Source organism: Coffea arabica, chromosome 4e (genome assembly GCF_036785885.1).
Source record: "Coffea arabica cultivar ET-39 chromosome 4e, Coffea Arabica ET-39 HiFi, whole genome shotgun sequence".
NCBI lineage: Eukaryota > Viridiplantae > Streptophyta > Magnoliopsida > Gentianales > Rubiaceae > Coffea > Coffea arabica.
Genome location: NC_092317.1, coordinates 34443566 through 34461024, shown reverse-complemented (window position 1 = coordinate 34461024; position 17459 = coordinate 34443566).

Here is a 17459-nt window from a genome sequence, read left to right as displayed (position 1 = left end):
TGGTTAAGAGTGAATTAGTGAAACATAAGTTACCAAACAAGGGAAAACAAAGAGATAGGTTTGAACCAACTCGCGCCACTTGTCACCGGTTGAAGACACCATTTGATCAAAGACCTTTCCTTCATTAATTTCCTTACTTTCCTTTTATTATTTCTCCCTTGCATTTCCAGGGTTTTGGCCAAATTTAGAGAAAGAAAAGAGAGAGGAAAAGAAAAAAAAAAGAAAGAAAGAAGGGGAAAAATGGATGGATGACAAGTGTTGGTCATCAGGCCAACTTTGACCAAAAACTTCTCTAGTCTTTATCTTGTAATTTTCAGCAAAAATCCCTTCATTCTCCTTCTTCCTTGGCCGAAATAGAGAAAGAAAAAAGAGAGGAAAGCCTTCAATTTTTCATCTTGATTCTTGCTTGCTTTGGAGAGAAATCAACCTAAAACCCTAAATCAATCAATAGAAAGGTACAACAAGATGACAAGGAAGCTTGAGGTGGAGTGATTTTGGATAGGCAACCTTTGTTTTGCATTTTCCTATGAGGGTTTGAAGGTATGAAGCTAACCAACTTTCTTCTCTTTCTTATCTTACATTTTATTGGATAGATGACTTAAATATAGAAGTTTTATGCAAGATTCATGGTTTTGCTTAGTAGGTTGCAATTTTCGGCTTTGGAATTGGTCAACCTTGATATGAATGGTTAGTTTTGATATGAGGTTGGATATGAAATTTTAGCTTTAGTATGAGGTTATCTTGCTCCTATCGTCAAATTTCCAGCTTTAGGATTAATTTCCAGCTTTGATTGATATTTTCCAGCCTTGAGTTGAGAGTTTCCAGCTTTGACATGGACTTGTGAGTTTGATATGAAGATATCTAGTTTGGATATGCACTTCTAGCTTTGTTATATGATTTTTCTAGCTCTAGTAGTTAATTTCTAGCTTTGCTATGTTAATTTACACCCTTGGAATGCCAATTTCAGCTTTAGCAGGAGATGTTCAAGTTTTGGTATGCAATTTTAGTTTTAATATGAATATTTCTAGCTTTGGTTTGAAATTTCAGCTTTGAGATGAAAAAATTTCAGCTTTGGTGTAAGTGATTTGGAGCTTGTTAGATATGTTCAAAGTTGATAGTTTTGTGGCCTTGATTGAGGTTCATTTACTATGAAACTAAGATTTGAATTGGATGATTAACTTGAAGAGATATGGAGACATATTGCTGGATTTTCTCTTTGTTGGTCAAGTGCGGGTTAAGGTGTGAATTTAGGGTATTTTGTTTTCCTCTTGCATATGATTTTACTCAAAACACTTGTTATAATCTATTTCTTTGCATGTGTGTTGGTTTTGAGCCAAAACAAAGAGGTTTAAGGAGGAAAAAACCTAGTTTTCCAAACTAATTGCTTGCTGGACAATTTTCGTAGGAAACCCTGCGCAGCTTTGGGAAATTGGCTATAATTTGGTACAGGAAAGTCGGAATTGAGTTCCGTTTGTTGCGTTTGAAACTAGACTCATAGAGCTTTCAACGGGATAAAATCCAGGGTTTAGTTCAACTCTTATAAATACTAGAAAATCTGCAAAATTTCTTGAAAACCATGACTGTTCTGTTTTTGCACATGAAACAGCAGTGAGTTTGAACTGAAATTTGACTAACCTATGAGGTGAATTTCATGAAGATGTCTGTGAGCACTTAGAAATTTTGGCAATTTAGCTAGTTTTTCAACCTTGCATTTTATTCATTCAGTTATCTATTTGTTTATTTATCGATTTGATAATGATTTTGTCTTAATGCTTTTATTAAATTTTACATGCAGGAGTTTAGTGGGGGAAAATGCGATTTTCTTTTTGTGGGGTGTGAAAGGAACTTTTGGAAAAAAAAGAGAGGGTTTAGTGCAATAAAGAAGATGTAGGATACTTGGAGCTAGAAGCATCTAGATGGTGACATGTGTCACCATAGTCATCAAGTGTTAACTTCTTTGATCAAGCCTTAATCCTACTTTGACCAAGTTTTCTTACCAATTATCTTTTCATTACTTGTCTTAAACCTAATAAACCAACACAAGAGAAAGAGATTAGAGAAATTGGAAGTTAGAAATCACAAGAAAGTGACACTCGGCGAAGTAGGGACCAAGTTTTTGTTATAAGACACCTTTGACAAATCTTGTCTTACCATTTTCTTTCCTTTCTTGACGTAAGACCAAACAAAATAAAAACCAAGAGAAAAAAATGAGAGGGCCGTGAGCTTGAGGAGAAAAAGGGAAGAAAAAGATCCATTTCAACTAGCTTCAATTTTGCTTGGACTTTGAGGGGAAAGGAAGAAGATAGCTTGGGGTTTCCACCAACCTTTGCTTGAACTTGGAAAAGAGAGAAGATTTGGTGAGTGGATTAAGTTTCATCTTAATTAGAAGGCCAAAGAGGTAAAATGTTAGGTTGTTCTTCTTTCTTTACCTTATGTTGGAAACAAGTTGGATTTTTGGATTCAAGGCAAGATTTTATGGTGAATCTTGAAAGATTGTGAGTTGATGATTATTATGCCTTATATTTGAATTCTAGGGTTTGATTATGCATATGATTATGGTGTGATTATGATGGCTATTTTGTTGTGATTATGGCTACCTATGTATCTATGGTTATGTTGGTGATGAAACCCTATGGAATTACTAGATGTTTTGGGCTGAATTTGGGACAATGAGTTGGAGGAAAGTTGGAAAAATTGGGAGGAAAATTTTTGGTTGCTGGTCGAATGGAAGGGCTGCAATTGAAGCCTTTGTTTCGAAATTTTCTTGATGATTTAGGCTTGGTTTTGCTCAAAATACGTTATACTACTTTAGCCTACAAGTGTGTGCTGAAATTTGTTCAAAATTATGCATTTTGAGTGGTTTAAACCTCAAATTTTTTTTTACCAAAACCATGGCTGGAATTTGTTCAAGCTAGCCTAGAGAAGGAGGGAACAAAACCAGACTGTTTACCCTCTTTTGTTGATGTAACTTTGGCAAAAATTGCTTTAATTACTTTCTTAGATGTTGATTCATATAAGTGAGGCTGATTTGAGCAAAACGATTGAGTTTTAAATGGTGAAATTGTAGTTTGCTTCAAGATATATTAGTTGTTGAACTTTCGCAATGGTCACTGCACAGACTTGGGGAAACTATCATATCTTGGTATAGAAAAATCCAAATTAAGTTCTGCTTATAGCTTTTGAAAATAGATTCAGAGTACTTTCTACCATGAAAATTTCAGAATTTTTCTCAATTTCTATGAATATCTGTGATTTTCCAAAGTTGATTGAATTTCCACACCTGTTCTATTTTTCTACTGGATGAAGCAGCAACTTGAGACTGGAATTTTACTGATTTGTGGACAGAATCTTACAAATGTGTCTTCTGGGAAATTGTAATCCTTGAAGTCTATTTTCCAACGGTATAAAGTTTATAAATTTTGGACTTAAGAAGCTTGAGATAATATTTTTCAAATAGTATCGTACAAAACTGGAGAAAATTCTGCTCTTGCTTTCATTTCCAACTTTAAGTTGGGGTTGTTGAACCATTTTGAGCTTGGTTTTATGATTGGAGTGGAGATAACTCAGTTGGTTTAGAAGTGTTTTTCCTTTGTATATTGTGGTTTGGAGTAGTAGATCTCATGGCACTTTACATACTTGATTTTAGGACTTGAAGGTGAGGCCGGAAGTACTCCTGAGGCAAACACTTAAGCTTGTTGCCGTGGTGAGTGTTCCAACTACATGTTCGTACTCATTGTTGCTAGAAATTACCAAACACTTGATTTGTCGTTTCATAGGCAAGTGTGTACTTTATCACACTTGACCTAACTTGACTAAACTTTTGATATCTTGTTCATGCATGTACCAGCAATTCGATTTACAAGTAATTTGTATCTGGACTTGAAATACTTGAAATGCTTGAAAACATGATATGCTGAGCTTATTTGTGACTTGATCTTGTCTAGGCGAGTGTGCCTTTAAGTGCACTCAACCTTTGTGAACTTAAAACACTTGGTCTTACATGCAGACTTGTGTGTATATGTGCATGTTTGTAGGTCAACTGCATCTCTTCTTGCAGCGGTTGAACTGGGCCCTTGGTCACTTAATCGATATGTCGGGTAGGTTGGAACTTGGGTTACTCATGCATATGCGTGAATGTAGGTCGGTAACGACTGAACCGAACCCTCGTTGGACCTCTTGCTTGAGACTAGCCCTAGAGTAGTCGGGTAAGTTGGGCAACCTTGGGGTAAAGGAAGAATTTCCTAACCTGTTTACTTCTGGCTTGAACTCGTGATTTGAACTCGTAACATCTCTGATACGAAGTGTTAGGTGATAGCTAACGACTCAAATCATTACCTACGTGAGCGTTGAATAACAACCAACGACTCCACTCACGATTTTTGAATACTTAGGGTTTTAAGCCATATCATGAATACTTGATTCTTGAATACCTGGGGCTATAAGCCCAACCCCATGGCTAGTTGGTCAAATTGAGCCGGTAAAGGGCTTGGTCGAGAAGAATGACGAACCATGGGTACTTTTGGTGTTCAGGCCCAGTAGGGGATGATTGGTGGACGGAAATTGACGTTTAATAGTGATCTACGGACGTTATAATTTTTTGGTTGATAGAGAGTCAACAGACCCCGACAAGCTACCGTGGAACCTGCTCCTGAGAGCAGATTATATCCTTTGACATAAACGTGTTCTTTATCGTATACTTTTGCATGATCAATTTGAGCATGACTAGTTTCCTGATAATTTGTGAATGGTAACGTGTTTGCTAGTTTACTTGCCTATTTTCTTGAAACCTCACTGGGTTTTTAGCTCATTCCATGAATTTATTTTTCTTACAGGAGTGAGAACATGAGAGTGGGAATTGGAGAAGACATCGACTTTGTTTAAGTTTTGCTAATTGCTCGCATGAGCACTCCTTAGATTGCTAGCAACCTTGCTTCGTTTTATTTTGTGAACTTGACTCCTTGGCTGTAATTATAAATTATATGGACATTTGATGTCCAATAATTGCATATATCTAAGGATAACTGTTATTGCTCTTATCATTGAGCTTATTATTTCGTAATTTTCGAGATAAGTGCTTGAGTCCTGGCGAGAGTTGGGTAGACGGCCTGCCAAACCCTTGGGTTCGCCCTAAGGGAAGGTGGGGTCGTCACAATGTCTTCTAAAACTTGTTAGTGTTTCAAGTCTATTTTCTAATGGTGTAAGTTTTGTAATTTTCCGACCTACAAAACTCAAGTTATACTTTTTCAAAAAATGTCCCCAAAGTTGAGAATTTTGTCAAATGAATTGAGTGGGAGTTGAAAAACTTTGGGAAAACTTTTATAGGTCTTAAACCTTAATTTGGTGTGATTTTGGATACTTAAATTGCTCTTCTCACTTTTAGAATACTTGTGTTGGATTTTAACTTAAAGTCTCGAGTTCAAAGTGAGAAGCATATGGAATATCTTGGAATACTAGATGTGTATTTTTTTTTTATGCAACTCTTATCCCTTTATTTAGATAACATGTAAAATGTAAAGTGTACAGAGTAGGGTGTTGTGCGACACCTCCCAACCTAGAAACTAGCCATAGTTGGCCTCTTGAAGAACTTAAAGCGTCCAATTCTTAGCCTATCAACATGACAGAGGCCCCTCATAGACCTTGGCAAGGATTGAAAGGAGAGAAAAGGACAAAATCTATTAGAGTGACTACCAAAGATGCCAAAGAGTCAGCAATAGCATTTCCTTCCCGGTGAATATGCCAATAGAAGGATACATCAGCCGGGATTTGCCGAACAGGATGGAGGATTGCCAGTATAGATGCTGAGATACCCCCATACCTGTGATAACCCCCACTTTAAACCGTAATTTTCCTCACTTACATGCCTTATTCTAAGATCTAGACCATTTAATATATGCCCAAACATTATATTCTCTATGTGTTATAATAATTTCCATGCATTACATTTCATTTCCTTTTTCTTGAAGTAAAACATTTTCTTGAGTTGGTTTTAAATAATTCACCACTTATATTTTGCCAAGTGGTAATTATGTGGGGTAAGGACTTTATATGAGAGATTAGCGGTGTTAAATAGGTATTGGTACATTTGGATGGGTTGAACTATCATTAGTCAAAGGATTAAGAGAAGTTATGGCTAAGAAGTGGGATATGTGGCAAAACCCTAGCCAAGTATTTTGTTTGACCAAAGATTAGAAGATAATTTAAATTAGCCTTAGCCATTTTTTTCTCTCCTTGTGGCCGGCCCTCTTGAAGCTTAGAGAGGAAGAGAGAAACTCCATTTTTCCTTGCTTTCTAACCCTAGTAAATCAAGAGCAAAAATCAAAAGAGAAAGATCTTGAGTTAGTTGAGAAACTTCCCTTCAATCCTAGTGGTTGTCCCAAGCTTGAAGCTTCCATCTTGGTGGATTGTTGGTGACTTAAGCAACTTTTAAGTGAGGTAAATGATCTTTAAATTGGAGTTTTATGATGTTATATCATATACTTTAAGTTTTAATGGCAAAATACAAGTTGTTTTAGTTGAGATTTGGGGTTAATCACTTGAATTAAACAAGTAGTAGTTAAGCTTGTTAGTATGCCTACCATGTGTTTGATGAAATGCTTCACCTTTGTTCATGTTTGTTTATGAGGTATTGACATGTTTTAAACCTCCTTTGAGTTAGATCTACCACTTGATATGTTGTTTTAAGGGAAACCATGAGAGGGTGAAGGTTGAGTGAATATGAGAAAGTGTGGACTGTTTTCTTTGCCATGGCTGACCGGTTCTTGAAGGAAGGGTTTCTCCTTGATTTTTGTGATTTTATTGTACCCTAATCAAGCCTAATAAACATGGCTAGACATAAGTTAAGCTCATGTGTGAGTTGGATTGAATTTGAGCAAGTAAAGTGGTGGTTTGGGTCATAGTGGACTGGTTTGGTTTTCTTGATGGCTCGGCTGCTATGGTCATTCTTATTCATGTTGATATATTATATTTTGAACTCCAATGGTCCTAGGTCATGTGACCCCCTGTATATTAACAATTGAGGACTGATTTGGGTGAATTTGAACACAAACAAATGAAGATAGCACCAAGAACTAATGTAGTTTTGCTTGAGGTTAGGGCTGATCTAGAGTTAGAAAAACAGCCAACTTGTCCCTACTGGTACTGATAGGAGACGAACCAGCATGTGTATTTGGTACCGTTGGAAAGCCCTTTGAGTCTAGTTTCCAACGCCACTAACAGCACCTAATTCTGACCTTTCTACAGTGAGTTATGACCGTTTTCCCAAGACTGCGCAGACACGACTGTTTTACCCGCGAAGAACATTTTTAACTTGAATGAAACTTTTCTTTTGGCCAACCTTTTTTGCACTTGTTAAACTTGTTTTCTCAAGAATTTTTACTGCATTTTGGGTAAAATTTACATGATAAATTGTATGGCTTTAACCACTCACTTGGTCTCTTAATGAGCCTACATTTGAGTGAAAAATGAACCTCGAATGTTAACGATTTCACTCATTGCCCTAGGATTAGGAAACGAAGGTGGTCATAACCAAGACACTTGACGTTTGATTACTACTTTGCTTGACAGGTGAGTGTTCCACTATCTGCTACCTGTTATGTGAAATATCTGAATATCTGAAATATTTGATTTATGACTGTTGGAGCCAAATACTGTTTTGATAAAATGGAGGGGAGCGTGTACTTAATTGCACTCGACCTCCCTTGTTTTCTACTGAAGCTCTATTTACTGTTATTATGAGATGTGATATCTCTATGTATGACTGTGTTTGAGTTGTTTGGGTTATATCCCATCAACTACTGCTACTGTTTGGGTACCCAACCTCATAGGTGAATCGGTCGTATCGAGCAAGGAAAGGGTTTGGTCAAGAAGGTCGATAAACCTTGAGGACTGTTTACTGAACACTGGAAATCGGTATACTCGAGTATTACCAAACTACTGCTTGTGGCGTGCGGGCTCGGCAGGGGGTTGATTGGTGGACGGAGATTGGTGAAAGCGGTGTTCTACGGACTTATATTCTATGAATACAAACGTTGACGGAGGGTCAACAGATCCAGTTATGATCAAGCTCCAGCGGTTATTGGCTTTTGAAAGCCACCCGTATCCTTGAATTGAACTGTGATAAAACTACTATCTTACTGTACTGTGTTTATTTAATTATTTTGTGACCTTATTTGGCTATGTGTTTACTTGTTTTACTTGGAACCTCACTGGGCGTTAGCTCACCCCACTCCTTTTGTTTTCCTTAATAGATCGGGGATGGATTTGATCAAGAGCTTTCTTAGCTTTACATTGTTTTGGACTTGTATTTGAGATTGTAACCTTTTGCTTAAATAGACCTTACTTTTGACTCTTGTAAGCTTAAACCTATAAGTTCGACTCTTGTTATGTAAGTTTATGTGTGGAGTGGTAAGTTGACATTTGGCTATATGTATACTAAGTTTTTGGATTGTTGGTGAAGTGATTAAGTTTTATTTAGGGTTACACTCCCTTGCATGGAAGATTTTCATCTGCTTCATTTGAGTTATTAGTACTTTGATCGACTGAGTTCCGGCGAGAGTTGGGCAGGCAGTCCGTTGATACCCTAGGGTTTGCCCTAGGGAGAGGTGGGGCTGTCACAGTTGGTATCGGAGCCTAGGTTTGAATTGGCCTGGGCGAACTAGGAATTTTTGACTTGAGGATTAGATTTGATTATTGCCCTTAAGAGTACTTAAGTTTTATCTACACTTTGTGTAGGATGGAAGGATCGAGTGGCCCGAGTAATAGGCCGGCTGGCGAGACATCTCGTGGGGACTTACCAATGATTAAGTATCAAATCAGGCCCGGGGGAGCTAGAGTCTATTAGAGCCCATCAAATCGCTACAGGCGTTGCGAATGCCGCCATACTTATACTTACCCTAATGAAGTAGTGTTGGCCGTAGTGAAGGAACGAAAAGTGCTCGCGAGAGACAATTTGAGGCTTGAAGCTGAGGTGAATCAACTGAAGGAAACTGTTAAAACGCAAGCCGATCGGATTAAGGAGCTTGAGTACGATGTGGTTGAAGGCCAAGAAAGGGTAGATGACATCTGTGCACAACTTGGAGAAGCGCAGGAGCGCATGGTTAAGAGGGCCAGGAAAGTGAGGGTTAGAGCTGAATCGATTTTGAACATTTGTGATGACTTACTTGGGGATGAGAACGATGATGAGGCTTCTTACATAGGAGGTGAGGTCGGAGATGAACCCGCCCAGTCTGGTGGGTCAACTAGTCCTACGGCGGACTAAGCCTTTACTCCTAGGCTACTATTTTGAATGATTTTGACTACCGTACATAGAAATGATAGGGGATGTGATGACTTGGTGGTTGTACGGCTTTCTTTTGACTACTTACACTAGATTTTTACTGGATGTGACTATATGACTGTAGATGTACTTCTGAGGCTCGTACTTGCAATTTTGGTCTTGTTATCTTGTAAACAACTGCTATGAACTTTTGAATGTACAATGTTTTGACTATGACTATGACTTGACTTTATTTTGGCATGGCATTTAATTACTTTGCATTTTACTCGCTTATCATGACTCCGATTTCACTTTTATTTAGCTTTTGGAAATGAATAAGTACCTGTTATTTATCAACGCGTACTTACCCGTTAGTTATTATATTTGGGCCCTAGACCAGTGAGTAAGAATGGAAACTAGACGACAACGTGGTCGAGGCCGTGGGCGAGAATCCAGGCAAGTCCAGGACCAAGGAGAGGAACAAGGTTCTGTAGCAAACCAGAACCAGGGACCCCGAGGTGAAGGTGGGGACTAGGTAGCTACGGCTATCAATCGAATGACTAATTTACTGGCCCACTTGGTTGACCAGCAGGTCAAGTACCTGGTAACCAACAAAGGGACCCTGAAGTAGGTGAGGATAGGGCCCTGGAGCAGTTCCAAAAGTTTGTTCCTCCAAAATTTCTTGGAGGACCTGAGCCCGAAGTTGCCGAGAATTGGTTCGAGCGAATGGAGGATATATTCGCCGCGTTACATTACACTGAAGAGAGGCAAGTTACCTTCGCCGTTTTCCAGTTGGAAGGCGCAACCTGTTCCTGGTGGAACGTAGTACGGGCAAAGTGGGATAGGGAGCAAACTCCCTGTACTTGGCTTAACTTTACTAGAGAATTTAATGAGAAATTTCTCCCGCCCTTAATCCAGGAGAAAAGCGAGGACGAGTTTATCAAGCTGCGTCAAGGTACTTCAAGTGTAGCAGAATATGAGATCCAGTTCACTCGACTCTCCAAGTTTGCTCCAGAATTGGTGGTTAGTGAACAAAAGCGCATAAGGCGATTTGTACAAGGATTGAATGTGGAAATTGAAAAGGATTTAGCTGCTGCTCAAATCGACACTTTTAAAGATGCTCTCGAAAAGGCTCAACGAGTGGAGCAGGCCCGATTTCAAGTTCGGACCTTTCAAACTAAGAGGCGTAGTACATCTAGTAGTGTACCTGGGCGAGGTGATTAGAATGTGCCATCTCCTAAATTTGGAAGAGGTGCGGGTGGAGGGGAGCCCTAACTGCTGGGACACTGAGAGGAGGAGCTCCATCTAGAGGAGCTCAAAGTGGAAGGGGGCAGGGACAACAGAGGACTATCTCCCAAGGAGTTCCTGCACCCACTACTCGTGCAAGTTGTAGATATTGTGGTAAGCCAGGCCACATCGAGGACGCTTGCTGGCGAAAACTGAGGAAGTGCCTCCGTTGTGGTAGTTTCGAACATCAGCTTGCCGGATGTCCTGTTAAGAACCGTGAGGGAAACGGGGGTGCTCAGCCGGAGAAGTCAAACCCTAAGCAACCAACTGCTAGTGGGAGTAGACCAAAATCCTCTGCTAGGGTTTTTGTTTTGGACTATCAGCGAGGCCCTAAGTCCTCTGAAGTGGTAGAAGGTACGATTCCTGTATTCCACCGCTTAGCTAAGCTTTTAATTGACCCTGGGGCAACCCATTCTTTTGTGAATCCTGCCTTTATGTGCGGTATTGATGTAAGCGCTGTTAAATTACCTTACGACTTGAAAGTTAAAACACCTACTGGAGATCAAAGCCTAATTACCAATATGGTTTATAGAAACTGTGAGATTTGGGTAGGAGAACGGAAATTGGTGGGAGACTTGATAAGTTTAGATCTTAAGGGGTACGACGTGATTATAGGCATGGATTTGTTGGCCCGTTATAATGCACAATTGAACTGTAAAACTAAGGTGGTGGAATTCTCGATACCCGGTAAAGCAACTCTTAAGTTGGATGTGAGAGGTAGGTTAGCCTCGTCTGCACTTATTTCGAGAATCCAAGCCAGAAAGTTGTTAAATAAAGGGGCGCAAGGCTACTTAACCTTCTTAATTAATACTCCTGGAGATAAGGTGAAACTGGAAGATGTGTTAGTAGTGAATGAATTTCCTGATGTCTTTCCCGACGAGTTGAAGTCAATGCCACCAGAGAGGGAAATAGAATTTAAGATTGATTTAGTGCCTGGAACCACTCCGATTTCAAAAACACCATACCGAATGGCCCCAACTGAACTTAAGGAATTAAAACTGTGGCTACAGGATTTGTTAGAGCGAGGGTTTATTCGAGAAAGTGAGTCGCCTTGGGGAGCGCCTGTTTTATCGTTAAAAAGAAGGGCAGTAGTTTGAGACTGTGTATTGACTATCGTGGCTTAAATGATGTTATGGTGAAAAATAAGTATCCTTTGCCACACATTGACGAGTTGTTTGACCAATTGCAAGGAGCAGTAGTTTTCTCTAAGTTGGACTTGAGATAAGGTTATTACCAGTTACGAATTAGGCAAGAGGATATACCGAAGACTGCCTTTAATTCCAGATATGGTTATTTTGAATTCGCAGTGATGCCTTTTGGTTTAACGAATGCTCCTGCCGCATTTATGCATTTGATGCATCGAGTCTTTAAACCCTACTTGGATCAATTTGTTGTAGTGTTTATCGATGATATTTTGGTGTATTCTAAGACTCGAGAGGATCACGAGCGGCATTTGAGAATAGTTTTGCAGATTTTAAGAGAACATCAGTTATATGCCAAGTTTAGCAAGTGCGAATTTTGGTTGGAGCAAATTTCTTTTCTATTTCACATAATATCTAAAGATGGCATTTCTGTGGATCCAGTGAAAGTAGAGGCCGTATCTGAGTGGAAATGACCGGAAACCCCAACCGAGGTCCATAGTTTATTAGGTTTAGCTGGTTATTACTGTCGGTTCATCAAAGATTTCTCCAAGTTATCCGGTCCTTTAACTGACCTAACCAAAAAGCATGGTCAATTTGTCTGGGACTCTAAGTGTGAAGCTAGTTTTCGGGAATTGAAGAAACAGTTAACGTCGGCACCCGTTTTAGCTTTACCAAATGGGGTAGATAGCTTCACTGTGTATACGGATGCCTCAAGGGAAGGTTTGGGATGTGTTCTAATGTAAAATGGAAGCGCGATTGCCTATGCTTCTAGAAAATTAAAACTCCATGAGCGGAACTATCCCACCCATGACTTAGAATTGGCTGCAGTAGTTTTTGTTTTAAAGAAGTGGAGACATTACTTATATGGGGTGACTTTTGAGGTGTATACCGACCATAAGAGTTTGAAATATCTATTCTCTCAGAAGGAGTTAAATTTGAGACAGCGTCGATAGGTAGAATTTCTTGAGGATTATGACTGTACAATTAACTACCACCCAGGAAAGGCTAACGTGGTAGCGAATGCTTTAAGCCGGAAGGTACAAGTGGTTGGATTAATGGTTGAGGAATGGAATTTGTTGGAGAAGGTGAGTGAATGGAACCCACGATTGGACCAGCATAGAGTGAATTTTGGCAATATCATGGTGAGAGTGGATTTGTTAGACCGAATTAAAGAAGCTCAAAGGAATGACTCGATGGTACAAAAGTGGGTTGGAAAAGTGCAAAAGGGGGAGATATAAGATTTTAGTATGAGTCCCGAGAGTGTCTTAAAATTTCAGGATCGAATAGTGGTACCGTAAGATGAAATGATAAGAAAGGGCATTTTGGAAGAGGCACATCGATTTAAGTATACGGTACACCCTGGAAGTAATAAAATATATCAAGACTTAAGGAGACTGTATTGGTGGGATAAGATGAAAAAAGAAATTGCTCAATTTGTCCAAAAATGTTTAGTGTGCCAACAAGTGAAAGCTGAACATCAGAAACCCTCAGGTCTTCTACAACCTCTGGAAATCCCTGAGTGGAAATGGGAATATATTACTATGGATTTCATATCAGGGTTACCCTATACCCAGAAAAGTCATGACGCCATTTGGGTAATAGTACATAGGTTAACCAAGTCTGCTCATTTCTTGCCTATAAATATGAAACACTCTTTGGAGAAATTGGCTCAATTGTATATGGATGAGATTGTGAGATTACATGGGATCCCTGTAAGCATTGTTTCTGATAGAGATCCACGGTTTGTGTCTCGTTTCTGGCAACAATTACAGGGAACCTTGGGGACCAAGCTGAACTTTAGTACTACCTATCATCCTCAAACCGATGGACAGTCGGAGAGAACTATCCAAACACTTGAGGACATGTATTTTGGATTTTGGTGGAAGTTGGGGTCAATACATGGCTTTAGTCGAATTTGCATATAATAACAGCTATCATTCTTCCATACAAATGGCACCGTACGAATCTCTCTATAGAAGAAAATGCCGATCACCGATATTCTGGGATGAAATAGGGGAAAGAAGGGTTTTAGATCCAACTGCCATACCATGGATCGAGGATGCTTATGAAAAGGTGAAGGTGGTACATCAAAGGCTTCAGACGGTTCAAAGTCGACAGAAGAGCTACGCCGATAATCGACGAAAAGATTTGGAATTTGAAGTTGGAGACAAAGTATTCCTGAAGGTTACAACACTGTGAAGTCTTACGGCAGGAAAAGGAAAGAAACTTCAACCGAGATACGTAGGACCTTTCAAGATCCTTCAACGAGTAGGAAAGTGGCATACCGGTTGGAGTTACCAGCAAGTCTATCCAGGATTCACGATATGTTTCACATTTCTATGTTGAAGAAGTATCATCCAGACCCCACTCATGTACTAAAGCCAGAGGAAATACACATTGATGAAACTCTAACTTATGAGGAAAGACCTATGCAGATCTTAGATCGAAAGGTGAAGGAATTGAGAACTAAACAGATACCCTTGGTAAAGGTCTTGTGGAGAAATCATGAAGTGGAGGAAGCGACTTGGGAAGTAGAAGAGGACATTCGTACCAAGTATCCTGAGTTATTCAATGATCAAGGTGAGAATTTCAAGGACGAAATTCTTTAAGGGGGAGAGAGTGTGAGAACCCTCACTTTAAGCCGTAATTTTCCTCACTTACATGCCTTATTCTAAGATCTAGACCATTTAATATATGCCCTTACATTATATTCCCTATGTGTTATAATAATTTTCATGCATTACATTTCATTTCTTTTTTCTTGAAATAAAACATTTTCTTGAGTTGGTTTTAAATAATTCACCACTTATATTTTGCCAAGTGATAATTATGTGGGGTAAGGACTTTATATGAGAGATTAGGGATGTTAAATAGGTATTGGTACATTTGGATGGGTTGAACTATCATTAGTCAAAGGATTAAGAGAAGTTATGGCTAAGAAGTGGGCTATGTGGCAAAACCCTAGCCAAGTATTTTGTTTGACCAAAGATTAGAAGATAATTTAAACTAGTCTTAGCCATTTTTTTCTCTCCTTGTGGCCGGCCCTCTTGAAGCTTAGAGAGGAAGAGAGAAACTTCATTTTTCCTTGCTTTCTAACCCTAGTAAATCAAGAGCAAAAATAAAAAGAGAAAGATCTTGAGTTAGTTGAGAAACTTCCCTTCAATCCTAGTGGTTGTCCCAAGCTTGAAGCTTCCATCTTGGTGGATTGTTGGTGACTTAAGCAACTTGTAAGTGAGGTAAATGATCTTTAAATTGGAGTTTTATGATGTTATATCATCTACTTTAAGTTTTAATGGCAAAAAATAAGTTGTTTTGGTTGAGATTTGGGGTAAATCTCTTGAATTAAACAAGTAGTAGTTAAGCTTGTTAGTATGCCTACCATGTTTTTGATGAAATGCTTAACCTTTGTTCATGTTTGTTTATGAGGTATTAATATGTTTTAAACCTCCTTTGAGTTAGATCTACCACTTGATATGTTGTTTTAAGGGAAACCATGAGAGGTTGAAGGTTGAGTGAATATAAGAAAGTGTGGACTGTTTTCTTTGCCATGGCTGACCGGTTCTTGAAGGAAGGGTTTCTCCTTGATTTTTGTGATTTTATTGTACCCTAATCAAGCCTAATAAACATGGCTAGACATAGGTTAAGCTAATGTGTGAGTTGGATTGAATTTGAGCAAGTAAAGTGGTGGTTTGGGCCATTGTGGACTGGTTTGGTTTTCTTGACGGCTCGGCTGCTATGGTCATTTTTATTCAAGTTGATGTATTATATTTTGAACTCCAATGGTCCTGGGTCATGTGACCGCCTGTATATTAATAATTGAGGACTGATTTGAGTGAATTTGAACACAAACAAATGAAGATAGCAACACGAACTAATGTAGTTTTGCTTGAGGTTAGGGCTGATCCAGAGTTGGAAAAACAGCCAACTTGTCCCTACTGGTACTGATAGGGGATGAACCAGCATGTGTATTTGCTACCGTTGGAAATCCCTTTGAGTCTAGTTTCCAACGCCGCTGACAGCACCTAATTCCGACCTTCCTACAGTGAGATATGACCGTTTTCCCAAGACTGCGCGGGCGCGACTGTTTTACCCGCGAAGAACATTTTTAACTTGAATGAAACCTTTCTTTTGACAAACTTTCTTGCACTTGTTAAACTTGTTTTCTCATGAAATTTTACTGCATTTTGGCCTAAATTTACATGATGAATTGTATGGCTTTAACCACTCACTTGGTCTCTTAATGAGCCTACATTTGAGTGGAAAATGAACCTCGAATGTTAACGATTTCACTCGTTGCCCTAGGATTGGGAAACGAAGGTAGTCGTAACCAAGACACTTGACATTTGATTACTACTTTGCTTGACAGGTGAGTGATCCACTACCTGCTATCTGTTATGTGAAATATCTGAATATCTGAAATACTTGATTTATGACTGTTGGAGCCAAATACTGTTTTGATAAAATGGAGGCGAGCGTGTACTTAATCGCACTCGACCTCCCTTGTTTTCTACTGAAGCTCTATATACTGTTATTATGAGATGTGATATCTCTATGTATGACTGTGTTTGAGTTGTTTGGGTGATATCCCATCAACTACTGCTACTGTTTGGGTACCCAACCTCATAGGTGAATCGGTCGTATTGAGCCGCCCTGTTATGTGAAATATCTGAATATCTGAAATACTTGATTTATGACTGTTGGAGCCAAGTACTGTTTTGATAAAATGGAGGCGAGCGTGTACTTAATCGCACTCGAGCTCCCTTGTTTTCTACTGAATCTCTATATACTGTTATTATGAGACGTGATATCTCTATGTTTGACTGTGTTTGAGTTGTTTGGGTGATATCCCATCAACTACTGCTACTGTTTGGGTACCCAACCTCATAAGTGAATCGGTCGTATCGAGCAAGCAAGGGCTTGGTCGAGAAGTCTGATAAACCTTGAGAACTGTTTACTGAACACTAGAAATCGGTATACTCGAGTATTACCAAACTACTGTTTGTGGCGTGCGGGCCAGGTATGGGGTTGATTGGTGGACGGAGATTGGTGAAAGCGATGTTCTACGGACTTATATTCTATGAATACAAACGTTGACGGAGGGTCAACGGATCCAGTTATGATCAAACTCCAGTGGTTATTGGCTTTTGAAAGCCACCCATATCCTTGAATTGAACTGTGATAGAACTACTATCTTACTGTTCAGTGTTTATTTAATTATTTTGTGACCTTATTTGGCTATGTGTTTACTTGTTTTACTTGGAACCTCACTGGGCGTTAGCTCACCCAACTCCCTTTGTTTTCCTTAACAGATCGGGGATGGATTTGATCAAGAGCTTTCTTAGCTTTACTTTATTTTGGACTTGTATTTGAGATTGTAACCTTTTGCTTAAGTAGACCTTACTTTTGACTCCAGTAAGCTTAAACTTATAAGTTTGACTATTGTTATGGAAGTTTAGGTGTGGAGTGGTAAGTTGACATTTGGCTATATGTATACTAAGTTTTTGGATTGTTGGTGAAGTGATTAAGTTTTATTTAGGGTTACACTCCCTTGCATGGAAGATTTTCATCTGCTTCATTTGAGTTATTAGTACTTTGATCGACTGAGTCCCGGCGAGAGTTGGGGAGACAGTCCGCTGATACCCTAGGGTTCTCCCTAGGAAGAGGTGGGGCTGTCATAATACCCCTATATAGCATCAATAAGGATCTTAGAATCACCCTCAACCATGACTGGGGCATGGCAAAACAACCTACACAATTCAATCCCCGTGCACAATGCC